Here is a 12,612-nt window from a genome sequence, read left to right on the forward strand (position 1 = left end):
ATCTCTAAGTATGATGAATAAGAATGGAATACCTTGTCTTTTTCCTGCTGAATACCCTCCCGCACAACATTGTTCTGCACAGCAGTAAAATGACAGTCCAGTATGCCTACTCTTTCACTATTGCAAATTCCCTCTGTTCCTTTCTTTGCTCTATGCCCTTCACATCTGCTCTGTGGAATTGTTTCAGATCCATCAACCCATCATGGCTCCAGGACAAAAGACAGAGGAGCAGCAAAGAAAGAGAACCTTGGAGCAGGCAACTGTGACAGAAGAAAGTGAAATACTCAGTCATAACCTACGTAAAAGCTACATGCTTGAAAAGTTGAGAAATAATCTGAATGATCCTGAAGGTATGGCTGAGTCAATGAAATGCTAAGCAATACAAAGGGGATTTTATGCATTTAATATTTAGCCACTCAAGGTGGACTGGGTTACATGGGTAAAGTCTGAAGAAATCTCTAGTTATTAAGACCAACTAAACTTATTATATGTCTTTATAAGAAACCTGTTGCATTTCTAAATTTGAGCTTTCAGAAAGAGACACTTGGACTCATTCTGACAGTAGGGACAAACATAAGGGTATTACATTATAAAGATCTAAGTAATCTCATTCAGAAGTCAATCAAAATCTCCCAGACAGCATGGTTCACAGCCATGGGAAATAGCCTGTGACAACCTGTAACCCTGCTCTGTCCTAGTCATGAATAAAACCAGAAAGTTGCTGGAAGAGGACCCCAAATGGCCAAAAGATGACTGAGATGGGCTCTAGCCACTCACAACCAGTCTGATCTTTTTTGAGGACAAATTTTATGTCACTCCCTTGCCCAAAGTGAGATCCTCCAAGTGTTTTGTTTCTTGATCTAGTTATAAGGGTGTACTTACTTCACAAAAATACATCAAGCTGTATATTATTATGTTTCTATGTCCTACTTAACTTATTATGAAAGCTTTAAAGTACATTTGCTCCTTCATTTTCTTTACATGATTTGCTTCTAAAATATGGGTAAGGGCAGAAGAGTACATGCAGGTACCTCTCGTCCTCTTCATATACAGAGTATTAGAAGTAGAGCTTTTAGTTCTCAAGGATAAGATTAAAACTTGATTTTCAACCTGGGAAATGTATTGTTGGGGAATGGTTTTCTACCTGACTTCAATGTACTGTTGGAGGCTGAAAAAAAAAAAAAGAGAGAGAGAGAGAGAAGAAGCCAAGATAACAAAACAAAACAAAACAAAACAAAAACCCATCATTTCGGTCACTGGTCACTGAGGAAGTTAATTAAAAGAGAAGGCAGCTCCATCCAGTGGTAAAACGCACAAAGCATCCCTCCCTGAGGAAAGTCTACCCTACTTTAGTAATATCCATGATCCCCTGTGCCTGGAAAAATTAGTCTAGAGCTAGTCCTGTTATCTAAGGAAGTGACTTGTCAGGAAAATAGAAATAGACAATTTCTGGGAAAACCCACACCAAAAAATAATCAATCAGATCTTTTTTCAAAAATCACAAAATCACAAAATTTTCAATCACAAAATTTTCAAAAAACACAAAATAATGACTCCAGTCACTTAAGAAAAACTAATAGTGTAGAAAGGGGGAAGGGAATGTCTTCTGAGGAAATAGATAAATGAAAGGAAAAAAGATATGAACTTTAAAATATATGAATAATTAGAATTTCTGTGGGAGTAAACTGTTATACAGTGTTAATTAAGAGTTAAAATAAGATTGCTACAAATAGTTTCTGCTGGGTATTGAGGGGGTGGGGGGGGAGAGGAAAGGGGTGGAGTGAGTGGTAAGGGAGGGGGTGGGGGCAGGGGAGAGAAATGACCCAAGCCTTGTATGCACATATGAATAACAAAACAATAGAAAAAATAAATAAATAAAAAAGAAAACTGCACTCAAATATTAAGATTTTTTTTTTTGCTGAATCCAGCAAAACAACTACATGAGGTGGACATTTTTTCATTTATTCTCTATATTCTACTTTCTTCCCTTTTTAAATCATTCATTACTGACTACATGGAAAGAACTCTATAAAATTGAATGAAGTACAATGACTCTGTTCAAAATACATTTTACATGTACATTTCTGATTAATTAAATTAGATACTATAGAAACCCAAAAACTTTCATTTTCTTTAATTGCAGTATTTTTGGTTATGGTACTGAAGTAATGGTGGCCTCACAGGACAGTTAAGGAGTATTCCCTACTCTATATTTATAAAAATTTGAGAATGAGTTTACTTCTTCTTTAACTATTTGGTGGAATGCAACAGCGATGCTTAAAAAAAAAATAAGATTGCTACATGAAATCTTTAAAAAGAAATTAATACAAAATTGCACTTGAAAGAAAAAGGGAAATTCCCAAGTGACAAAAGCTAGAGAGAACTGAAACACTGTACAATAAACAGAGAGCTGCAGCCAGAATAATATGTAACACAAGAAATGGAACTTAAAAATATGGCACCTGGGTTCTAACACCAGAGAGGAATCGAAGGAGAGGGATTTAGTGCAGGAATATGCAGCAGTTGGAAGGAACTCAGATACCTAGATAAAACTAAGCTTGTCACAGGCTGTCTTCTCAGTGAGTAACTAAAATACTTCTCAATAGTTCATGTGCATAGCAAGGAAGTTTACCATTGTCAAGGGCTCAGAATTAACGGAACAATAGAGTCCCATAGGACTTTGAAATCAGAACTTATTCTATTTGCTGAAAGATTTTCAATGCTAAAAAGAAGATAAATAAATAACATTGTCCCTAGTCTGGTCTCGACACATGTGGGTGCCAGGCAAAAGCAAATCCAAAACTATTCTATATCCATATTTCCAGAAACAGAACCTGACAACTGCCACAGGGAAAAAAAATTCCCTGAAGATGAGTTTATGCTAAAAAATTACAAAGTACATGCAAAATGATTGGGCATAACTAAGAGTCAGGAGATACAGCAAACAAAGATTCACATCTCCAGAACTTAATATAATATTCTTAAACAGATCATAAAATAATTTTTTTAAAGTAATTTAAATGCCAAAGGAGGAAACTCCCTAGAATCATATGACTCCATGTAAAACATATTTGAAAATAAATGACATGTAACAACTAGAAATGAAGACTAGAGTGATTGAAACCTAAAACCAAATAAATGGGCTAGACAACAGGCTAGACACAATTAAAGAGATAATTAGCAAGCTTGAAAGTAGACCTGAGGAAAATACCCAAATATAACACAGAGATATAAAGGAATAGAAAATTATAAAGACAGATTATAACCATGGAGGTAAAAAGTAATCTGATGTGTACTTAAGAGTTGAGTTTCAGAAAGAGGAGACAATGTAAAGATCGTGGCTGAGAATTTTTTAAAACTGATGAAGTTGTAAATCCTAAATCAGAGCAGGCTTTAAGGAAAAATAAATAAAAGTAAATTCACATCTCAACCAATTATGAACTACAGAACACAAAAAGAAGAAAATCTTAAGATCAACCAAGGAAGAAAGGGCAAGTTATCTAAAAAATAGATGGACAGCAGGGAGAGGTCCCAAGTGTGAGGAAAAGTCTTTTCTCTCAGTGTGGCACCATCTTAGCTGCGGACCTATGGTCTATTCCTGTGCTTGCTGTACCAATTCATTCCAGGCCGGAATTATCTCAACACAGGGAGAAAAGGCCTTAGTAAGCACCGTGGCAACCAAGACGTTCTGTGCCCAGACCAAGGAAGGTAAGAAACACCAATGAGTAGCAAAGTATTCCTTGGTGGTCAGGGAGGATCTCAGAGGTTGTGTGAGAATTAAATGCGTCTGAAACATGGGGCGAGTGTGGAGTCCCAATCTGCAGTTCTGTAGATACCCAGGCAACTACATATGGCTTAACAGTAGTCCATACAGACTTGGTCAGGGACTTATACTGATATGCTTACTGCCAAGTAGTGCCATCAATTGGATATCATCCAGAGGAAATCGGTTGGAGATGGATGAAGCACTCCAGGAAGTTAAGGAGGTTGAGCATCTATGAGGCATTCTCACCAATCAGGAAGACCAGGATGAGGAATGCTGCAAATAAAAAGAACTCTAGAAAAAGATGAAACTAAAATAAAATTCCATCAGACAGTCTGCCAGGACAGATGTTAAAATATTGGCTGGACAACCTTGGACCAAAGGCAAAAAGAAGCAGCAAATGATCAAATATTGCTGCTTTATCTAGACATGGGGACCCATTCTCAAAATGGCTGTTTTTCTGGCCAAAATTTGATCAGATGAGGACTGGGTCTGCCAATTACTTATTGCATTATGTTAGTGAGAAGAATCCCAGGAGTCAGAAAAAGATTGAGCATGCCCTTTGTTGGAGATAGGGACCTGTGGTTCTTTTCCCCTTAAAACTAGGAAAGGGGGACAAAACTTAGCTGAAGAAAACCTCCTCCAAGTGAGACCCTCTTTCCTGTTTACCTCTCCTTTATAATCCAGAGGCCTCGGCTTCTCAGGTAGAATCCCAAGATCAGGATGGAGACTCCAGTCAGGGGGCCAGCCTGAACCCACTTCTGAGCCTCCAAGTGATCCCTGTTAGCTTCAGCCTCAACTTCAGGTTATGGTTCATCCTTTTTGGGGTTCAGAAGGAAACTCCAACAATGTCAGAGGTATATTCGGAATCTCGTCTTTCCCTCCATCACCCAAAATGCAGTCACAGACCTTTTACCCACTCAGAGAGGTCCCAGCTGGAGGTGGAAATTTGGCTTGTTGATGTCCCATTGACTAACACAGAAGTCCAAAATTTAAAGAGAGAGTTAAAGCCCTTTTTTAGAAGACCCAAACAAAGTTGTGGATCAATAACCAGTTCTTAGGCCTGCAAATTTATACCTGGGTGGAACTCTTTCTATTTTCAGGATTTTATTTTCTGGGGAGGAGAGAACTTTATCTGGAGGGATGCTGTGACTGCATGAGAAAGAGAGCGAGCACATACTAGGCCCTGAGGTTCATCCCGCAGACAGGAGATTTCCCCTTGAGGACCCTCATTGGAAGGGAGATGGGGATTTGAGAAATACGGTCAAATCAGGGAATCTGTTCCCTGATCCCAAAACTGAGCCAAAGTCTTTGATGTACAACAAGGAGAGGATGAGGGACCTGCTGACTTTTTTCACAGGCTAACAGACCAAAGGAGAGAATATTCAGGTTTAAATTTAGATAACTCCCTGGGACAGGGAATGCTGAAACTTCACTTTGTGAGCAATAGTTGGCCAGAGATTGCAAAGAAATTACAAAAGGTAGAAAACTGGAAGGATAAAAGCTTGGAGGAATTATTAAGAGAGGTCCAAAAGGTTTATGTGAGATGAGAAGAGGAAAAGCAAAAACAAAAAGCCACAATAGGGCAGATCACTCAGGAGCAAAATACTTTTCAGAGAGCTGGGCCAAGATGTGCTCAGAAACCCCAGAACAGGGCCATACTCACAAGCTTCAGGGGGAAAGAAACAGAACAGGTGCTACCAGTGTGGGAATCCAGGACATTTCAAACCAGAATATCCTGAGGGAAGGAAGGATATAGATAAAGGAAATGCCATTAGGGTCCCCACTCAGGAGCATGGGGAAAGAAACAACCTGTGGCCTATTTATCCAAATTCTTTGACCACTATGGTCCTATTGTCTGAAGAAAGTCGAAAATTAACTTTTGAAGGGTTCCTGATAGTTAGCACACCCCACCAGGTCAGAACTATTCTTCAGCAAAAAGTAGGAAGGTGGCTGACTGACTCTAGAATATTAAAATATGAAGCCATCCTACTGGAAAGGGATGACTTGGTCCTCACCACCAAAAACTATGTAAGCCCAGGACCCTATCTTATCGAATATCAGACTGAAATCAGACCAGATCTCAGGGCAACTCCCTTTCTGGATGTACTTAGGTTGTTTGTGGATGGTTCCTCTAGAGTTATTCAAGGAAAAAGACATAATGGATATTCAGTGGTAGATGGAGTCAAATGAAAAGTTACTGAGTGAGGGAGTTTACCCAATATCTGGTCAGTTCAGACCTGAGAACTATTCGCACTCAACCAAGCACTAAAATTCTTAAAAGACAAAGAAGGAGTGATCTATACTGATTCCAAATATGCATTCAGGGTGACACACTTTTGGGAAGAGATGGGCTGAAAGAGGGTTGATTAGTAGTGAAGGATAGCACCTGGACACAAGGAGCTGATTATCAGATTGCTGAAGAACTATGTATGCCTCCTGAGGAGATAACAGTAATCCATGCCCCAGGGTATCAATGAGGCAACTCCCCCGAGATGCAGGGAAACAACTGAGCTGATGGAGCTACACAGGAGACCACCCTCCTCCCAGAGATGCCAATACTACACCTCACTCCCATTGTCAAGATCCCATCCCTAACACCTGTTTTCACTCCCCAGGAGAAAGCACAACTCAGAAAGCTGGGAGCCTCCCAAACCTTGGAAGGGAAATGGCTCCTCCTAGATGGGAGGGAAGTGCTCTCCAAACCTATCATGAGGGCGATATTAACCCAGTTACACCAAGGAAGTCATGGAGGTGTGCCCAGGCTATGTGTAGTGTCATCCTCAGATTTTATGTGTGTCCAGGAATCTGTACTCTAGCAAAACAGATCGCTGAAGGCTGTCTAAACTGTAGGAAGGTTAACAAACAGGCCTTAAGGGGGCAACCTTTAGGGGGAAGAAATCCAGGCCTGAGGGCTTTTCAAAGTGTTCAGGTGGATTACACCAAATTATCCAAGTGGGCCATCTAAAGTATTTACTGGTTATAATGGATCATCTAACTAATTGGATCAAAGCTATGCCTCTGTCTAGTACCTCTGCCAATGGAGTAGTTAAGCTATTTTTAGACAATATAATTCCTTGGTTTGGACTTACTGAAGAATACAGATTCAGATAATGGAAGTCACTTTACAGTTAATGTAATCAGACAACTGGTGACAGCATTAGATATCAGGTGGGAATACCATATTCCATGGCACCCACCTTCTTCAGCAAAAGTTGAAAGAATGAATCAGATTTTTAAAAAGCAACTGACTAAGCTAGTTCTTGAGATCAGACTACCTTGTACCAAATGGCTACCTCTAGCCTTACTCAGGATTACGATGGCCCCCCAGAAGGACATAGCAATCTCTCCTTATGAAATGTTATATGGGTTACCCTATTTGGGTCTCCCCTCTGTCCTCTCCTCTTTGAAACCAAAGATCAGTTTCTCCAAAATTCTGTGCTCCATCTGTCTTCAGCTCTATCATCCTTTAGGCAACAGGAATTGCTGGCCCAGACTCCACCACTCAAATTTCCAGTACACTCACACCAACTAGGAGAGTACATCCTGATCTGGACTTTGAGTGGAGAGAAGCACAAGCCATCCTGGGAGGGACCTTATCAAGTGCTACTCACTACCAAGATGGCAGTACTTACCTGAGAAAGGATGGCACACCACACCTGAACAAAACAAGCTCCCATGGGGGACTGATGGGCCATGCCTTTAGGTCCCAGCAACACAAAAATAACCTTAAAGAGCCCTGTAACAGGGCTGTTATTCCTTTTCCATCTGGGAAACTGTCTGACTACTATTGGTGTTGCTCAGATCTCTTTCCCCATATCTATTGAATTTGATGCATGTGTTGTAATACCTTGGGGGGATCTTGAGAATCAGGGTTATATCCAGACTAGGGCTAAGACTATATATATATGTATGCAGACCCTGTCCCTGGTTACAAAAATGGTAGTTATGAAGGTGGTTACTGTCCATGTCATGCATGGGACATGATGGGTGGATGACTACACTTGGGGAAGATATGTCACCATTCTATTACTATCCCCCAGAACAGGGAAAGGATAATTGGAAAGAGAAATTAAGGGACAAAATTCAGCTTAAGAAAGTTACTCCCCCTCCCAATTGTCAGCCCCTCCAATTCGACCCCTTAGGCTGATCATAATGATCCCCATTCTATGACCACAGAGCCATCTATTTTAAGGTGCTGTGGGTTAGGAGTTAGTCTTATTAGGAGCACTGATCCTATAGGTTCATTTCTTTTAGAATTACTCAAAGAACCTGCTTCCACAGTGCCCCCTAGTGCCCTGTCTCCAACACTGCTCCTCCAGCCCCGTCATAGTAAGGCAAGGAAAACTGCAGTGGAGGTCAAAGACATGAGGCAAACTATAGCTATTGAAACTGATTATGGGGAAACAAATGCCTGGCTGGAATGGATTAAATATTCTGTTCACTAAATAAGAGCAATTGCTACACCTGTGCAACCAGAAGAGCAGAACCCCAAGTTGTCTCCTTCCCCTTGGGATGGACCACTGACCCTGCTGGTATGGCATGCATGGTTGTTCTCTTCCAGGAAAGGCAGCCTGGGGCAGTGGGTCTTGCAGGACGTTGTCACTACTGTGTCTCATGACAAATGACCTTCAGAGGTCAAAGCCGCCTCAGTTGATCAGACTTCCATCTCAAAGCTGTAACTTTGCCTCTTGTCTCTCTAGGTGGGCGAAGGACCAGAATTTCTGGAAAATGCATCCAGGTGCATGCCAATCCTCTGAGGAGATGAGCAATAAGTCTGCTCTAACTGCTGCCAAGGGAGATGTCTGATGGTATTGTGTTGGACCTTTACTTGAGTCTCTTCCAGTCAAATGGAGTGGGATTTGTACTCTAGTCCAATTGGCTATCACTTTGACTCTGGGATTTTGAAAACCCAAACCTTCCCTAACCAAGGAAAGCCAGAAAGGAGATCTTGTTTCCTCTGGAGAGTCATTTGACTCCCATGTCTACATAGATGTCATTGGATCCCATGAGGATTCCCTGATGAATTCAAAACAAGGAACCAGATTTGAATCAGTACTGCTCTGGTGGTCCACTATTAACAAAAATGTGGACTGGATTAACTATATTTATTATAACCAGCAGAGATTTGTCAACCATAGTAGGGATGCAGTGAGGGGAATTGCAGAACAACTAGGTCCCACCAGTAAGATGTCATGGGAAAACAAAATGGCTCTAGACATGATTCTGGCAGGAAAAGGGGGGATATGTGTCCTGATTGGGGGTAAATGCTATACATTCATCCCCAACAACACAGCTCCAGATGGGACCATAACAAAGGTTCTCCAAGGTCTGACAGCCCTGTCAAACAAATTGGCTAAGAACTCAGGGATAAATGACCCCTTTACTAACTGGCTAGACCAATGGTTTGGGAAATCGAAGGGGGTGATGACCTCAATCTTAACATCTCTTCTTGTATTTGGGGCAATGGTTTTAACTGGATGTTGTGTTATACCTTGTATATGGGTAATTCTTAGATGCATAGAAACTGCCCTAACTAAACAAACTCCAGTATAATATCAATTATTGTTGAGTACAGCTGAAATAGAGAGTCAGATAATGTTAAATGAGTTTGAAGAAAAGAACAGAAAATAAAAAGGGGTGGAACTATGAGGAAATAATCTTTTCTATCAAAGTGTGTCACCATCTTAGATCTTTTTCACTGAGCACCATTTTTGCACCAAAATTACTACCTATCCCACCCCCAAATTCCAAGTGTAGCATTACCCAAACATGAGCAGATTGTATACCCAAACTTGACAAATCCAAGTAGAGAGGGCAGGGCCCCACCACATCAGGAATGAAAATGTGGACCTATGTTCTATTCCTTGTACTTGCTGTGCCCATGTGCCTGCACAACCTTCTGCTGAAGTAAATTTTGCCTTGGCGAGACAATTCTCCATTTCTCTGTCTTTGATTGTGACTCTGTTGGTCTTCAGAGGTCTTATTTCTAACACAAGGCAATGAGTTGATATCTTCACATTGTTTTTCAAGAGAAAGACAAAATGAAGACATTTTAAGTCTTCAAAGATTGAATTTAATGTCAAAAGATTACCACTGAAAGAACTTCTAAATAAAATGCTTTAAGAAGGAAATTGGGCCTAGAAAAATAATGTTTTCAAGATGCAATAGTAAGCAAAGAAATCAGTAAATACGTGAGTAATTTAAAAAATAAAACAGGCAAAAATAACATTTAAGTTCAGAGTGTTCAGAATTTAATTGTAAGGTCCTTGTTCTATTTGCACAAAAGGCATAAATATTGATTAACTTTAGATTCCATGTAAGGATACATGCTGAAATTCTGTGGTAATAATTAAAATTTTAAATACAGAATTTGTCACTTCAAGCCAATAGAAGGGAAAAGAAAGGAATAAGATAGTTAAATCTAATGAAATTCAAGAAGAGGTAAAAAAGAAACTAAGTTAAAGCATTTAAAAATGAATAACATTGTAATTTATTTTGCGATCACTTCAATTATTCTTATTACTAAATCACATTCAACTCATCCACTGTAGGAATCACAATAAGTATGTAAGTATAGATAAATACCCTTCTGTGCAAGTCTGTATGGTCCATAGAGATTGAAGAACTCATAAAACCATTTTCTATGAGAAGTACTACAAAGGCAAGGAATCAGAGAATGAGAAAGAGACAAATTTTAAAAGTGATGGTTAGCTGGGTGTTCTGGTGCAAACCTGCGATACTAGCATTTGGGAAGCTGAGGCAGGAGGACTGCAAGTTTGAGGCCAGCTTGGATCCACATAGTGAGACCTGGTTCAAAGACTCTAAAACACACACACAGAACAACAACTTTATTTTCATTTATAATGTGGAGTTTGATTCTAGTTTCAATAACTATAAACAGATTTTCACCTGCGTGAATGTTCAATGAGACACTCAAAAGTCCATTATGTCACAATTTTTATTGTGGATGGTTGAGCTATGCATTGCAGGCTATCTATCACACCTGACACTGCCTAATAAATGCCAATGGCTTATCCCTTTTACAACCCATAATTCCCTCAACAGGTTTCCAGAATGCCCCCTGCAGAGCTGATGTCACACATGGAAGATTACTCTCTAGAAGATGGGAAAGGGAACCAACATTTTCTCCAAAATTAGGTTGGGCAAATTCCTATCCTGTATCATCTAGTCTTCATCACAACAATCTTGTAAGGGAGATATAATTTTCCTTATTTAAACATGAGCATAATGAGACATTATGCAATTTAATTTACATTTGAAAACCTCATGCTTTCTCTCATTTCTTTATGTTTTCATTCAACAATGCTAGGCACCATTCTAGATTCCTGGAATACAGTGATAAAAACACAGAAGTCTCCAGCTTCTTGGAGCCAACATACATATTGGGGAGATAGTAAAGTAAATAGTTCAAAAACAATATGAAGTTGAGAAGTGAAAAACTGTTGCTGAGCAGAACATGGATATCTCTTGTTTAGAATGGCAGCAGATATTTCTAATTAGGTCAAGAAATAAAGTTCTTTCATGTTTCCTTTAACACCTGCTTAATTCTAAGTTAGATATTTTAGGTTATAAAGAGCTATAGCCAGGTACCTGTGGCTCACACCTGTAATCCTAGCTACTTGAGAGTCTAAGATAAGAAGGATTGAGGGTCAAGTCCAGTCTTGGCAAATAGTTCTTGAGATCCCCATCTCCAAAATAACCAGAGCAAAATGGTCTGGAGATGTGGCTCAAATGCAAGTGAGAGTCCTGAGTTCAAAGCCCAGTCCATCATAATAAATAAATAGCCTTGAAATAATTTTTTAAAAAACTGTTCTGGAAATATTATATATTTAAATGGAAAATATTATGTATGTAAATGGGAAAATGAGGGTTATTGAAATTATTCCAGGAATGATGGAGGGGTGAATTCAACTATGATATATTGTAAGAAGTTTTGTAAATGTCACATCGTACCCCAAGTACAATAATTTTTTAAATAAACAGAATTTTTATTAGGCATATAACCACACACCTATCTTTCTTCATATGATACATTAATATATGTATGTATCATATGAAGAAATAAACCTGGAGGTAAATTATAAAATAAAATGAACTACATTTTTAGATGTTTTACATGATTTTTTTTACAGAGGCTATGAAGATAGCTAGAATTGAGATCTATGTACAAATCCCTGAGAACTTTTGAAATACAGGGAGGAAAATACCACAAGCATTAAAAGGTGTCACCAAAGCTAATGTGACCTGAGTCTTGACTCTGGGAGAATTCACTTGAGTTACACAAGCTGAGCCAATTAAGCACCTGTCAGCGTAGGCATGGGGGCACCTGGGCTCCCAGTGGACCACCCTGTTGCTTTAGAGACGCTTCCATGCCACTCTCACTTCTGCACACTGGGGAACAGAGGGCTGAAGGTACTAGGTGATGAAAAGAGGCAAGAGGAGGCAGGTAGAAACTGCAGCAGTGAAGAGCCACAAACAATGCTTCTAATGCTTACTTTACTTTCATTTTCAAAGTGGTCCCTAGAATTATGAATTAGATTCCTTTATTTTTAGTATGAAAGATTTTCTTAAATGATGATTGGGCTGCTTTTAGGTTAATGAATCTCTCATGTCACCTTTTAATCCATTCTGCATATTAAGACTGTCAATATTTCTTTAAGTTGTGTTATTTTTTAGTAATTCTAGAATAAAATCATAATGGGGTAAGTTAGTTTCTGAAAAAAAGTCATGTCTTTTTTTTTAGTTTATTTGTGTGAACTGCTTATAATTAAAAACCAAAACTGTATTATGTTATACCTTTCAGTGAAAACTAGATGGTTTCATTA

Source organism: Castor canadensis, chromosome 11 (genome assembly GCF_047511655.1).
Source record: "Castor canadensis chromosome 11, mCasCan1.hap1v2, whole genome shotgun sequence".
NCBI classification, from domain to species: domain Eukaryota; kingdom Metazoa; phylum Chordata; class Mammalia; order Rodentia; family Castoridae; genus Castor; species Castor canadensis.